Source organism: Psammomys obesus, unplaced genomic scaffold, assembly GCF_907164565.1.
Source record: "Psammomys obesus unplaced genomic scaffold, mPsaObe1.curated_primary_1811, whole genome shotgun sequence".
Taxonomy (NCBI): domain Eukaryota; kingdom Metazoa; phylum Chordata; class Mammalia; order Rodentia; family Muridae; genus Psammomys; species Psammomys obesus.
Genome location: NW_026587216.1, coordinates 17,620,394 through 17,633,152, shown reverse-complemented (window position 1 = coordinate 17,633,152; position 12,759 = coordinate 17,620,394). Strand labels below are relative to the sequence as shown.

The 12,759-nt window shown below is 42.5% G+C and overlaps 1 protein-coding gene across 2 annotated transcripts in view; it reads right to left on the bottom strand.

Annotated features, from left to right (window-relative positions):
• Positions 1–12,759, bottom strand: part of Pag1 (phosphoprotein membrane anchor with glycosphingolipid microdomains 1) — a 136,225-nt gene that overhangs the window by 49,990 nt on the left and 73,476 nt on the right. For both annotated transcript variants that reach the window (XM_055603214.1, XM_055603215.1), the window contains one exon: positions 5,152–5,245. The gene's annotated coding sequence lies outside the window, so the exon portion shown is untranslated. The remainder of the gene's footprint in view (positions 1–5,151; positions 5,246–12,759) is intronic.

Below are 12,759 nucleotides of genomic sequence, written 5' to 3'. Positions count from 1 at the left end.
AACCATGCCTTTATCCAGTTACAATGTTTCTGAGGAGACCTGTCTTTGGTCAGTCAATATGTATATTGTAATAAGGTAACTGCACTAAATGGATCATAAGAGTGGCAGGATTTCAGCTGGGGCTACAGCTTAGCGGAATAATACTTGCCTTACCAAGGGTGAGGCCCTGGGTTCAATTCCTGATGTTGTGTACACACATACACCTGTGATGTTGGGGCTGAAGAGATGGCTCAGGGGTTAAGAACACTTGCTGCTCTTTCACGGGACCCAGGTTCAATTCCCAGCACCTAGCTGGGGGATCAGAACCACCCATAACTCCAGTGCAACTGGCACCCTCGTTTGGCTTCCCTGAACACTGGGCACACACGTGGCACAGATATACATGCAGGCAAAACACTCACATACAGAAAACAAAAATAAATACATCTTAACAAAAAGAACGGCAGGATCCCAATGACAACAAATATAAACATTATTCCAACAGCTTTCCTGGGCTTCCGTAAGCCTACTTTGATTTTCAGGGTTAAATTTTTGTAAGTCTTCATGGCAGATATTGAAACACTTTTTAATACATAAGAAATGGCATGCAAAATTTTCTTCATATGTTATTGTTAAGTATATTGTCAAATTTATTTAAAAATAAATTTAGCTGTTACATTTTGAGATTTTTTTTCTACTTAAAAAGTAATGTGCTTTTAATTCACTTTAAATTTATTTTGTAATGAAATGCATGACTTGGCAGCAAACTTAAATTAGCGTTTAAAATAGATTTATTTATGTGGCGACTGCCTTGCCTGTGTGTATGTCTGTGCAGCTCATCATGCTCGCTGCCCTCGGAAGTCAAGAGGAGGGCTTTGGTTCTCCTGTAGTGAGTTATAGATGACTGTGAGCTGCCACGGGGAGCCGGAAACTGTTCCTGGGTCCTCTGTAAGAGCAACAAGTGCTCTTAACTACTGAACCATCTCTCCAGCCCCACCCACCATTTTTGAAATCCAATTATGCTATATAGTCTTGGTTTGGGAAATAAGTACGCAGTTTGAAAGCTATATTTAACATATTACGATACCAAATACATAAAAGTTGTCTGTAATAACTAACATTATGGTATCTTGAATACTAAACTTACATTTTTTAATGGTTAATAATAAAGTAACCTGGCAAAAAGTTTTTGGTACACACACACACACACACACACACACACACACAGCATTAATTTCCTTGTCAACTTCATATATGTATATAACACATTCTGGTTTCTTTCACCTCTCATCCTTTCCTAGCTCTCTCTGCCCATGTCAATCTTCCTTATAAGTCTCTTATTCACACTCACATTTTTTTTGTGTGTGTGTGTGTGTGTGTGGGTATGTGTGAGGTTTTGTGTTTCTATAGAGTGAGTCCTGGCTGTCCTGGACTCACTCTATAGATCAAGCTGGTCTTGAACTCAGAGATACATTTGTCTCCCAAGCCTGAGTGTTGGGATTAAAGGTGTGGGCTGCTACTGCCTGGCTACCGTGTGTGTGTGTGTGTGTGTGTGTGTGTGTGTGTGTTTAATCGGGGCCATCTGTGTGACCACGGGCTTTGAACTATCCAATGGAGGCTGGTGGGCTCACCTGCGGGTACACTGTGGAAGTAGATGGCTGTCTCTCCATGAGAATTCACCAATGAGCAGGGTGGGGTATGGGCTTATGAGTCTCTCCCTGATCTGTCAATGACTGCTGATAGGCTCCTTCTTGAGCAAGGCCTAAGGCAAGCAATTATAAAAGCTGTGATGGCTGATGGTTTAGTTAAGCCTTTACCTGAAATGTGTACATACTGTCTTATTACACACACACACACACACACACACACACACACACACACACTTACTTTTCAACATCATGACAAGTGTGCTCAAATTCTGAGCGCATGACTATAGACAGTAATGTGGTAACAGCAATGTTTCTTAATATTTACTGTCAACAATCTGCTATCCATTATATGTATAAAGAAACCACATTTAACTATTATTGAAAAGTACAGAAAACGGACTGGAATTTTGAGTGTTTACACAAATCCTAAATATTAAGTGTGCCTGCTCAGTTGACTTTCTCTGTTGGTATATTCCAAAACACTTTCTGAAACATTGTTATTTTCTTAAACATTTCTTTTACCAATACTATAAAAACAGAAACTGGGCTTGAACCTTTAGGGCCAAGTATAAAATGTGTAGGAGTCCTGGGACATGGTGAATCCCAGTGATTATTGTGGTGCAGCTGCTAGGAGGCACTCCCTGCTCCGGCCTGGGCACATTCATTATAGGAAGTTCCAGGAGGGCGAAGGGACAGAGATGGGGGTCCTGAAAACAGGGGGCAGGCGGAAGTCAGGCTGGTATGCTTTGCCACTGACAGCACCAGGGACCTGGGGCTTTCTGTCACAGCCTGGCAGGTTCTGGAGAGTCCCTCAGAGCTTGGATGGTCAAGACTCAAGCATCACACACACCAAGCACGGCTGGCCCGGTTCAGGTATGAGACAGTGTGTGCACAGCTTCCTGGGCCCCACGTCTACTGAGGTCCCACATCTTTCTGCAGTGGAGTCCAAACCGCTACCTAAAAGACCATGGAAAATTCTGGCCTCAGAACTGAGAACAGGTGTCTCTCCTTGGGAATGCTCAATTGTTTGGGTTTAGAACGTCATTAACTATCAAGCAATGATCACAGTTCCCCCTTCAAACTGTTCATTAAGAAGCACACAGTAAAATTTGTTTTTTTATGCACCACGAGGGATTTTATAGAAGTTGCCTTTATGCTAACAGCCCTGCTCCCTTTAGTTGCTGTCCCTCATATTTCACTCCCACTATGCTTTCCTTTCCGTGGGCTGTGTATGTGATCCTTGCGGATAGAGCAGGTTACTAATAGCCCTCGGTTTATAAAGATGCAACGGTATTAGAAATAATCCAGTTCTATCTGGTGTATTTCACAGATGAACAACCCCACTCTCAGTGGATACCATTTCAAAGTCTGGCTGCAAGGCAGGGAACCCAAAAGGAGCTTATGATTCTTTCGGTTAGCATATCACAAAATAGAAAAAAAAAAACAAAAAACAACTACTTGAATATATATGATGTAGAAAAAAAGAAATTCAGACATGTCTTTAAAAAGATTATCAACAAATACCAGGAAGTTTCAAAATAACACAACAAATGATTTACATTAATTCTGTAAAAGATGGCTTTTAGCTGTTTAAGATTCATCTTTACGTTGATCTTTAGTTGATCATTTAGTTATTCATCTTTAGTTGATCTCAAAAGCCCTGGAAGGTGCACAGTAACTCAGCAATCGGACACTATCAGAACTGCACATTTAGAAGCCTCATGATTTACAAAACGCAGCAGTTGGGAAATATTCAAGGGGGTTACTGTTCCATTTGTAAGGCCAGGCTGCGAAGTGAGGAATTAGCTAACTGCACACGTAAGGTCGAGCTTTAAGCTTGGGCCTGGGATCGGCTCAAGTTTATATTTCTGCCCTGCAGTCTCTGGTCCAGATTGCAGAGACTCCTTCTGCAGTTGGTGTGTTTTAAGGTACTGAGCACTGTGGTTGGTACCCTCTCTGTGTCCTTTGCCATGTGCCAGTTACTCTCTGCACACCATAAATGTGTTTTTCTCTTATTTAGGTAGCACATAACTGTTTCCATGGGCTCCAAGTTAACGTCACTGGTGATGATAGGAGTGAGAAGCTGCCTGGCATGCTCAGGAAGCCTTTCTGAGTTTCTGGGATTGAAATTCTTGAAGCTGCAGTGCTTAGATGGACGTCCTGCTCTCATAAGGACCTTTTATGTAATGCATGCATAATGCAGGGCTAAGAAAGCAACCAAGGAAAACGTTTTTCCAAATTATAACTTGCATCTTGGTAATGAGAAGCTATTAAAACATAGTTAAAAAAAAAACCCTAAGCTGATATGTTTCTTAGAATTCTGTGGTTTCCCACTGCTCTGCTACTTTCCCATTCTGTATGCACAGCAGAGATTCCTGCCAAGACTATTACAGTGAGCAAACAATGTCCTCTCTGTCAGAGCAGAGAATGAATAGTATCACAAAATTCTCCTCTAATGTACAGCCTACACTACCCACAGGAGAAGAGCCAGGGAGGGTGAGGATAAAACCCAGCTCTCCCTTTGCCAATCTGTTCTGCTTTCCAGAACACCAAGGTAGAATAATGCCAACCATACATTATCTTCTGATCAGAGAAAGTTGACAAGCAGATTTTAAATCTGCTTGTGTATTGTTTCATCCCTGTGGATACGAGTCCACAGATATTTCTGTAAGGAAAAAGGAAGTGCTTCATCAGATCAAATCCCAGGGCTTAGTGAAAATAGCTTTTTGCTACAAACTAAACAGCAAAAGAGGAACTTCATAAAAATGACATAGCAGTTTGTGTTAAGATACTAGGAGCTGAGTCAAGTGTGCCAAAGCTGAGGATGGCTCTATCGCTTCCGTTAAGAAGTCCGTGCCTGCTAAGCTCTTGACTCATAAAGAGAGAGCCTGGAGCTACTGCTCTGGATATGCAAGAAAAGGCTGGCCCATTGGTCTCAAGGTCTGTCTATGTCCTCCCCAACCCCAGCCCCACACCAAGTGCTTAGCTCCTCTTTAGAAGAGGCATTGAGTACATTACCTTCTAAAACAAGATGTTTATGAAGCATTTGAACAAACCAATGAAAGTTTTACTTAGTGTGCATTTTCAGAAAAGAACAGAGATTTCTTTAATTTTTTCTTATTTGTTAAGTCTTAGTTGGTGCAAAGCATAATGGCCCAGGACCCCCTGTGTGACATATATAGATCATATACTTTATTTGACCTTCAATTAGAATCACTCATCTCTGTCATGATAAAGGAATGAATGCTATTTTCAGTCTAAACACAACAGCTCTCTTTCCTCCCTCTTCCCACACACTTGCTGACCAGTCCTATGATCTCCCAGGGTGAGGTGGTATTCTCTTGGTGACACATTTAGTGAGGCTGCAAGAAGACGCCACAGCCCTTCTTTCTTCTCTCTCCCCCCCTTTCACTCACCCAGTCCTAGTCTGCACAAGACTAGACAATCAGACCTCTGTGCTGTCCCCCTGCCATCTGAAAATGCTAACTATGCGCGCTCTTCTTCCTACAACGGTAATATTTACCTTGGAGAAACGGTTGTCCAAAAAAGTATTTCTAAGTTCTGGGATATATTCCGTTCAAGGGCTGCTACGCTGAGATGCTCTCTTCTTTCTTGGCCTGTAACCAGAAAGGAAGAAAGACTGTCAGGGGGGCAGGGAATGCGTGTGAACAGGCTGTGACAGACACTCGCCAGCTTACTGTGAAAATGCTGGCCTGTTTACCAGACACTGAGGTTTGCATGCCTTTCTAAAGAGGACACACTTTTAACTTCTAAACAGGCAGAAGCTCTAACAGCACTGGATACATAACAAATCTTTTTTTTTTCTCTGAAATAACAGCCACGTAAGTACTTGATCAAAAATGGATCAATTTACAAGAAAGACATGTCTAAGTCTTTCTAGTTTGTGGCAGATAAATCTGTATGTTACTGTAGTCCAATTAAAATCAAGTTAACTGTTACCTACATTTGAGATAAGAACTCCTTATTCATATGAAAAGAACATTCATGCTTTTTAGCAAGCTGAGCTGTGACTCAATTCTGACACTTTCTCATGGAAAGGAAGCTGTGGTACTGTGGTATGACCATCAGGATCATTAATGCCATGCCATCACCATGGAAATGAGAAGGACTCTCAGAAATGGAGGCAACCACAGGGAAGACACCATCAACCTTCCCTGGTTCATCAGCTCCCACCCTCTGCCATTGGCCCAGCCCTTCTCCCACCTCGCTTTCCTCTCTGTTCCGTTTCCCATCCTTAAACAAATCTCTTCTGTATCGAGTCTGTGTCACGTGTGTGGGTGCCAGTGGAGGCCGGAGGAAGCATTAGGGCCTCCAGAGCTGGAGTTATTGGATGTTTGAGGCACAAGACTTGGGTCCTCTGGAAAAGCAACAAGGATCTTAACAAAGCACTGCCTCTCTAGCCCCTGGCACACTCACTTTACATAGGACACTGCTGTTGGGGGGTGAGGGGGCATGACAGAGGGAGGAGAGGAATGGAGTGAGCCAGGAAGGACTGAGTTTATTCATATTCTAGTGAATATGATGATGGATTCTAGCTGTTGACTAAGACCAGAGCTTCTCACCTCTTGATTATTTTAGCAGACTGAGGTATAAATTCTTCTTCCTTCTCCTTCTTCTTCTCCTCCTCCTCCTCCTCCTTCTCTTCCTCTTCTTCTTAGCATTCCACGGTGACATGAGCCATCCAGATTTATATTTACTGCTGTTCTTTTGGACATATCATAATTTCTGAGTGCTGCTTTCTTTTGCTGCAGAACCAGCACGTTATTTCTGTTATATTAAGATATGACTATTCTTTCCCTGCCAGTTGTCAAGTGAGGACAGGCCGAGTTTTGTTTGCCAATGCATTCAGCTACATTGTTATTTTCTTATTCCTAAAATAAATCTAAAACTATCAGAGCAAGGCGCACAATCACGGGTTGTCTTCCTCTAACCCAGCTCCGGGTCTTTCTCTGCCAATCACACAGAGCAGGAGGACAAGGCTTCACTGGCTGAAACAGTCCTGGGCTGAGGGAGTTCCAGAGACATTGCTCCACTCTTTCATCAGCTTTCCAGTCAGACTTCTCCCACGCTCCTGCATTCAGATGCATTTAGATGCAAGTTCCAGCGGAAACCTTTTGGCTTTTCTACATCAATGCCCAAGCTCAGGAAACTCTTGAATTAGTCAGAAAGATGAGCAAGATTTAATTATCCAAGACCAGTAGCTTCAGGTCAGGTTTTATTTGTTTATTTTTAAATATGAAATTCTGTCAGTGCACACTGGCAACAGTATTTCAGGGCTGGGGATACAGTCTGTGGTAGACTGTATCCTACAGTCTCTAGGTTTAATCCCTAGTATCACAATACATTCAAATAAAATCAATGTTTATTTTCAATTGCTAGATGTGAATAAAGAGCCTGACTTAGAAACTCAGCAGTTTGAAGTGGTGCATAATTTTTCATTGCCAAAATAGCTAGAGCATGAGTTAAAAATATTCTGGGGAAACAAAGTCATTGAGATAGTGTGGTAGTATCACAAAGGCAGACTGAGATACTGATTAAACGGGGTAAAATTCACCACCCATGCACGCAAACCCATATATTTTATTCCCTCAATTCCACAGTCAGTCCCCCTTTATCAGAAGGGCCAAGACCACAGAGAAAGAATGGTTACTTTAGCAACCACTGCAGGGACAGGTTATAGCCACGTACAAAATAAGAAAGTGAATCCTGAACTCACACCATTTAAAGCTAGCTGAAATGATAAACGGAAATAGCAAAACTATCAAAAAGTACTTAAAAAGAAAGCACAGGTAAATTTCCACAGGATCAGATACGGCCAGTGAAGCTACTGATATGATGCCAAGTATGCAATCAATAAAATATAAAATAAAAAGATGTGTGTTTTAGGAAACGTTGTACATAATAAAAATGACATCCCAAAGAAGAGAAATAGATGCAAAACCACCTGATAAAGGTGTTGTCGCTAGAATATATAAAACCTCTTAGAGCTTAATAAGATATCCAAGTTCCAAATGAGCGAAGTCCTAATAAGCATTTCTACAAAAGAACCTAGAAAAGGGCATCAAGTGCACAGATGGTCAGAATGTAAGCATAAACCACAATGAGATGTTGCGTCATCCCCTCCCACGAAAAGAGTAACATGTGCGAACAGGATGTGAAGAAATCCGAACTTGCAGACCCTCTGCCAGGAGTACAAGACGATTGGCAATCCACTTTCCAAAAGTGTTAAACCATAGAGGTATCACCTCACCTAAGTTATATTCCTAAGTATATAAAAGAGAAGCAAAACCAGAAATAACCCACGTGTCCATCATCTGGTGAACAGAAACGGAAACGGTAAACACGTATATTCCACATATAGAGTGGAATGTCATATTGACATAGGTTTAACGTGGATGTTCTTGGAACGCATGGTAAGGCAAAGAAGCCGGTGACTCTATATATTGACATAGAAATGTCCCAAAGTGGTTAAATAAAGAAAGTTGGATGTATAGAGAAAGAGTGAATGCTTAGAGATGGTGAAGACAGGAGGTAGAGCAGATGGCGAATGGGTGCTGAAAATGTTCCACAAATGATGCTTGTGTTGCTCTATACTAAAGCCCATCGAAAGGGCACATTTAGATGCAATGTTTGGGAGTGTGGTACCTGTGGTATGAGATCTGATTTTGAAAAAGGCTTGGTCCGGCAGAGAGAGTCATCGCAGTGGTCAGGTCACGGCGGTATCTCAGCATGGGTGATTACAATTGTACAAACAAATTCCACCAGTACTGAGAAAGCCTCCGTTGTGAACGAGGAACAGGTGACGTGATTGGTGGCATACTCCACCAGTGGGGCCCATTTAAACAGCCTAAAAACTTGAGGCGTTAGTCACTACCACTTCAGTTTTGGGGAGGGCAAGATGATATGTGTGTGAGGAAAGGGGGAAGATGTGGATGGCCAAGAGTAGCCAGGACTGACTGGTGTTGCCTAGCATACCGCTTTTATACCGAAAGCCAGAGGTCACAGAGCTTTTATCAGCTACACCATCCAGCGAGTACAGCGTCTAGATAAAACAATGTACATTTCCTTCCAGTCTGACATGGCCAAGCCCCACCTCTTTCCTGAGCCTTTTGCAACTGAACATGGGGCAGGCTGCTTAGGTTGTTTCTGTGGTGGTTCTGCTGCTCAGCTTTGGGGTACAGAATTAAAAGTTAGGGTGTTCCTGATTCCTGCACTGTCTGACATTTGTTACATAGCCATCTTTCATGGCTTAAAGCAGCGCTACGGAGTTTCACCCAGATGAGGCCTAATGTTGACTAAGGATTAAGATAAAATCCCAAGAGCCCTTCTCCAGGAAGATAGCAATTTATTAGTCAGGTCCTCTGGGACATGCCTACTAAATCAGCTATTAATCCAGATAATTATACACATCCCCATTTGTCACAATGATAAATGTCAGCAATTTGATAGATTTTTTTGGTAAAAACAAAAAAAACCAAAAAACAAAAAAACCCATAAATGAATGCACACTATTTTCTGCTAGTTCATTGACATTCTGCCATGGGTTTAACAAATTAACAATAAAATAGAGATTCCCAAGAAGAACAGACATTTCTGTCCATTAAGTTTCAATACTCAGTCCTTCTCAGCGACCATGTGACACACAGTCCTAACTGTGTTTGGTGGCTCAGAACACAGTGGCAGCCACAGAGACAAAGTAACAGACTGCCAAGGACTGTGCCATGTGGAGAAACTAACGCCCCACTCCTGTGTTCCAGGATTCTGTTGCAGGCTCTGGCTGGCATTACCCTTGCTAAGCTCTTCCCACTCTGCTCTCATCCCTCACCAGCTCTCCCAGCTGTTTCTCTCTCCCCCTCCCCCAGCCTGCTGGCCACAAGCTCAGCTTCCCTGGCAGTTACTTTCAGGACATCATCCTGCTTCATTTTTCCTGCATTCAAACAGCTGAAATCTCTGGTGTATGCAGAGCGACAGTCCATGAAGAGGAGGGGTATCTCTGTCTTTTATTTCCCTTGTTGCAAACAGAGAAATGGAAGAGGCAAGAAAATAGTTGGGAGAGGCACTGCAGAGGCCACCATGATGGTAAGATGCCTTAGGCATGTCAGTTTTTTTTTTTTTAATCAAAAAGATTATAAAGATGGCACTAGGAAAATAGTCCCCTTTGAAAATCCTCTTAAAGGTTCAGTTAATAAAATTATCTCTGCAAGAATAATATGCCTTCTTGAATTTCAGGGAACTGATGATAAGAACCCTTAAATACATATTCTCATACTATCTACAGTCTTCAGAAACCAGGAAAGTGAGGTAGCCATCTAATACCAATGTTGGGTCATAAACAAGTGGAATTTCATAATCAAGAGCTTTCTGTTTATAAGCCTGTTAGAGAGAGGCTGAAAACGACACAATACGAACCTTATCTGTAAACATGAGTTCTAAGTGTGGCTTGGAGATGAATCCCTGGCGGTCTTAATACTAGAAGAGAAATAATGAAAGTGATAAAGTGCAGAACAGGAAAACCGTCTTCTGACTAGACTACAACATGTAAGTTATTACATATTATATGCAAATGGGAGCAGGTGGGGGAAGTTCTACAGCTTATTTCTTCGCTATCTGAACAGAACGCCTGTGGCACAGACACCAGCAGGAAAGCACGAGTTTCAGAGGCTACACGCTGCTTTAGAGAACAGAAAGTACGTAAAATGATTCTGCTCATACTAGTTTATAAAGTAGAAGTAAAAGAAATATTTAAGAATATTCTCAAGATGAACATGGCGGTACATGCCAGCATACTGGAGGCTGAGGCAAGAGGATGGAGAGTTCAAGGCCAGTATGGACTACATAGTAAGGCCCCCAACACCAACTTAAAAGAATACTCTTTTAGACAGTGCAAATACACATGGCATAGTAACAAAAGCAATGGGAAAGACACTCTTTCATGTATTTACCTGTCAGTTTACCTTTTTTACGAATAGAAAACCCCTGGCTTCCCAGTCCCTCCTACTCCGTATATTACAGAATCACCTTTTTCTACTGAGGATTTTGCTGCCACCTGCACGCTTCTACCTTGGGCTTAACTTTGTCTCACTGGCCATCTTCCATACAGGCCATCGAGAATGCAAACTTGTCTCTCACAGCCCCAGGTCGACCCTAAGATGTGTCCTGATAAGAAATAACTTCTCAGCTGGGTGTGGAGCTGCACACCTTTAATCCTAACACTTGGGAGGCCAAGGCAGGCAGAACTCTGTCAGGTCTTCAGAGATTTCCAGGATAGCCAGAATTATACAGGGAAACCCTGTCTCGAAAAACCAACCCCACCCAACTCAACCCAACCAAGCAACACAACAAAATCTCAAGAAAAAAAAAAAAAAAAAAAAAGAAAAGAAAAGAAAAAACTTCTCCAATTTTTGTTTTCTGTTGTCACACCCAAGGGCTGGTGTGAGTAGAGTGTGTGGGTGGGTATGTGGGAAGGCAAGCAAGAATGATTGTACAAGTGGAAGGTCAGGAGCTAGAAATCAGTACACTCATACCTTTGAGACAGTTAACTTCATGAACACCTACATGCAAAGTTCCAGCCCAAGTCATCCTGGGAGAGCACGGGCCATGCTGCCCATTCTTGTGGAGTCACAGAATTGGTTGTGCCTCATGGTCCTTGGCAGGGCTACCTGGGTGTGGGGTTACAGGAGACGATGTGTGGGTTTTGCCGACATGCTGGTAGAATTGGTCTGTAAAGTGTCTCAGTTCCAGAAGGCTGTGTGCACAGGGGTGGGGCTGACTGACATTTTGTAAATGGGCCACAATGTAACTACATTCTTTACCACCATATATGTACATATGGATGAGGTATCTGTCACCATTTTTATAAATGTGTAACACACACATTTATAACATTTTAAAATTTCCTTAGACCAGTCAGATTGAGTTTTTCAGGCAAAATAAAACAAAAGCCCATTTTCCAGTAAATACAGCTTCCTGAAGTGGAGTAAGTTCTGAGAACCTTGAGCACCAATCTGATTGGACACTGATTATACAGAAGCGAGCACAGGGAAGGCGCTAGCACAGCCAAGATCAATCAAGACAGGATATATTATTTAATCTCTCTGTCTCTGTCTGTCAGACTCTCTCTGTCCCGCTCTCTCTTTCCAAATCTCTGCATGGCATGGTTTCAACCAGCTGTTGAATGAAAACAAAAATATCAGGACATTCAAAACCTGCATTGTTACTGACCAGACCTTGCTATTATCCTCTGAACAATACAGTGTAACCCACAGAGCACTCATGGTCCACAGGTGTTCTATCCAGAGAAGATTTAAAGGGTCCTGGAGGATGTGCAAAGTTTTATTCAAATACCATGCCATTTTGTATAAGGGATAAGAATCTGCAGATTTGGGTACCTGTGGGTGTGTGTGCTCTAAGCGACCCAGTCAGACACAAGGGAGAGCGGACACATGCACACGCGCTTGCAGCCCCTGTAGCAGCATGACTTGCTGATGCCTGGACCTCAGCCCCAGCACTGAGAGGTGACACGGGCTATTGCTGTCCTGCAAGCCACACACTCCATGCCACTTTGTTATGGAAGCCCTGGGAAACCATCAGGAGCAACGCGTGCAGAAAGAGCCACATTTCCTGCCACCTCGTCCTGCATTTGAGGCAGAGAGGGCGAGGCGGGTGATGCCGAGGCCATTACAGATCTCACAACAAGCCTGACACAGCCACCTAGTTACCGCTGTCCCTTAATTACAGAGATTCAAAGGCACCCAGAAGCAGCAGGCAGGTTCTCATCTTCCATTACGCCATTTCAAAGATGGAGCTTGCCCTTTTACAAACCATTTTCGGGAATAGCTTGCAGGACAAATTATGGGAACAACATGCAGCAGAATGAAAGAGAAAATTCCATAATTACAATTGTGAGATGGTTGTAAAAGGACCCCACAAGACTTTTGGCTGGTTGGAATTTGAGAAATGCTTTTACTTTACTAGAACATGCTGCATTAAGACTGTCATGTTAGATCAGTGTTTGTTCATTTTAGTATTGGGGAGTCAACTTAGGCCTTGCACATGGTAGAACTTATCTATCTATCTATCTATCTATCTATCTATCTATCTATCTATCTAT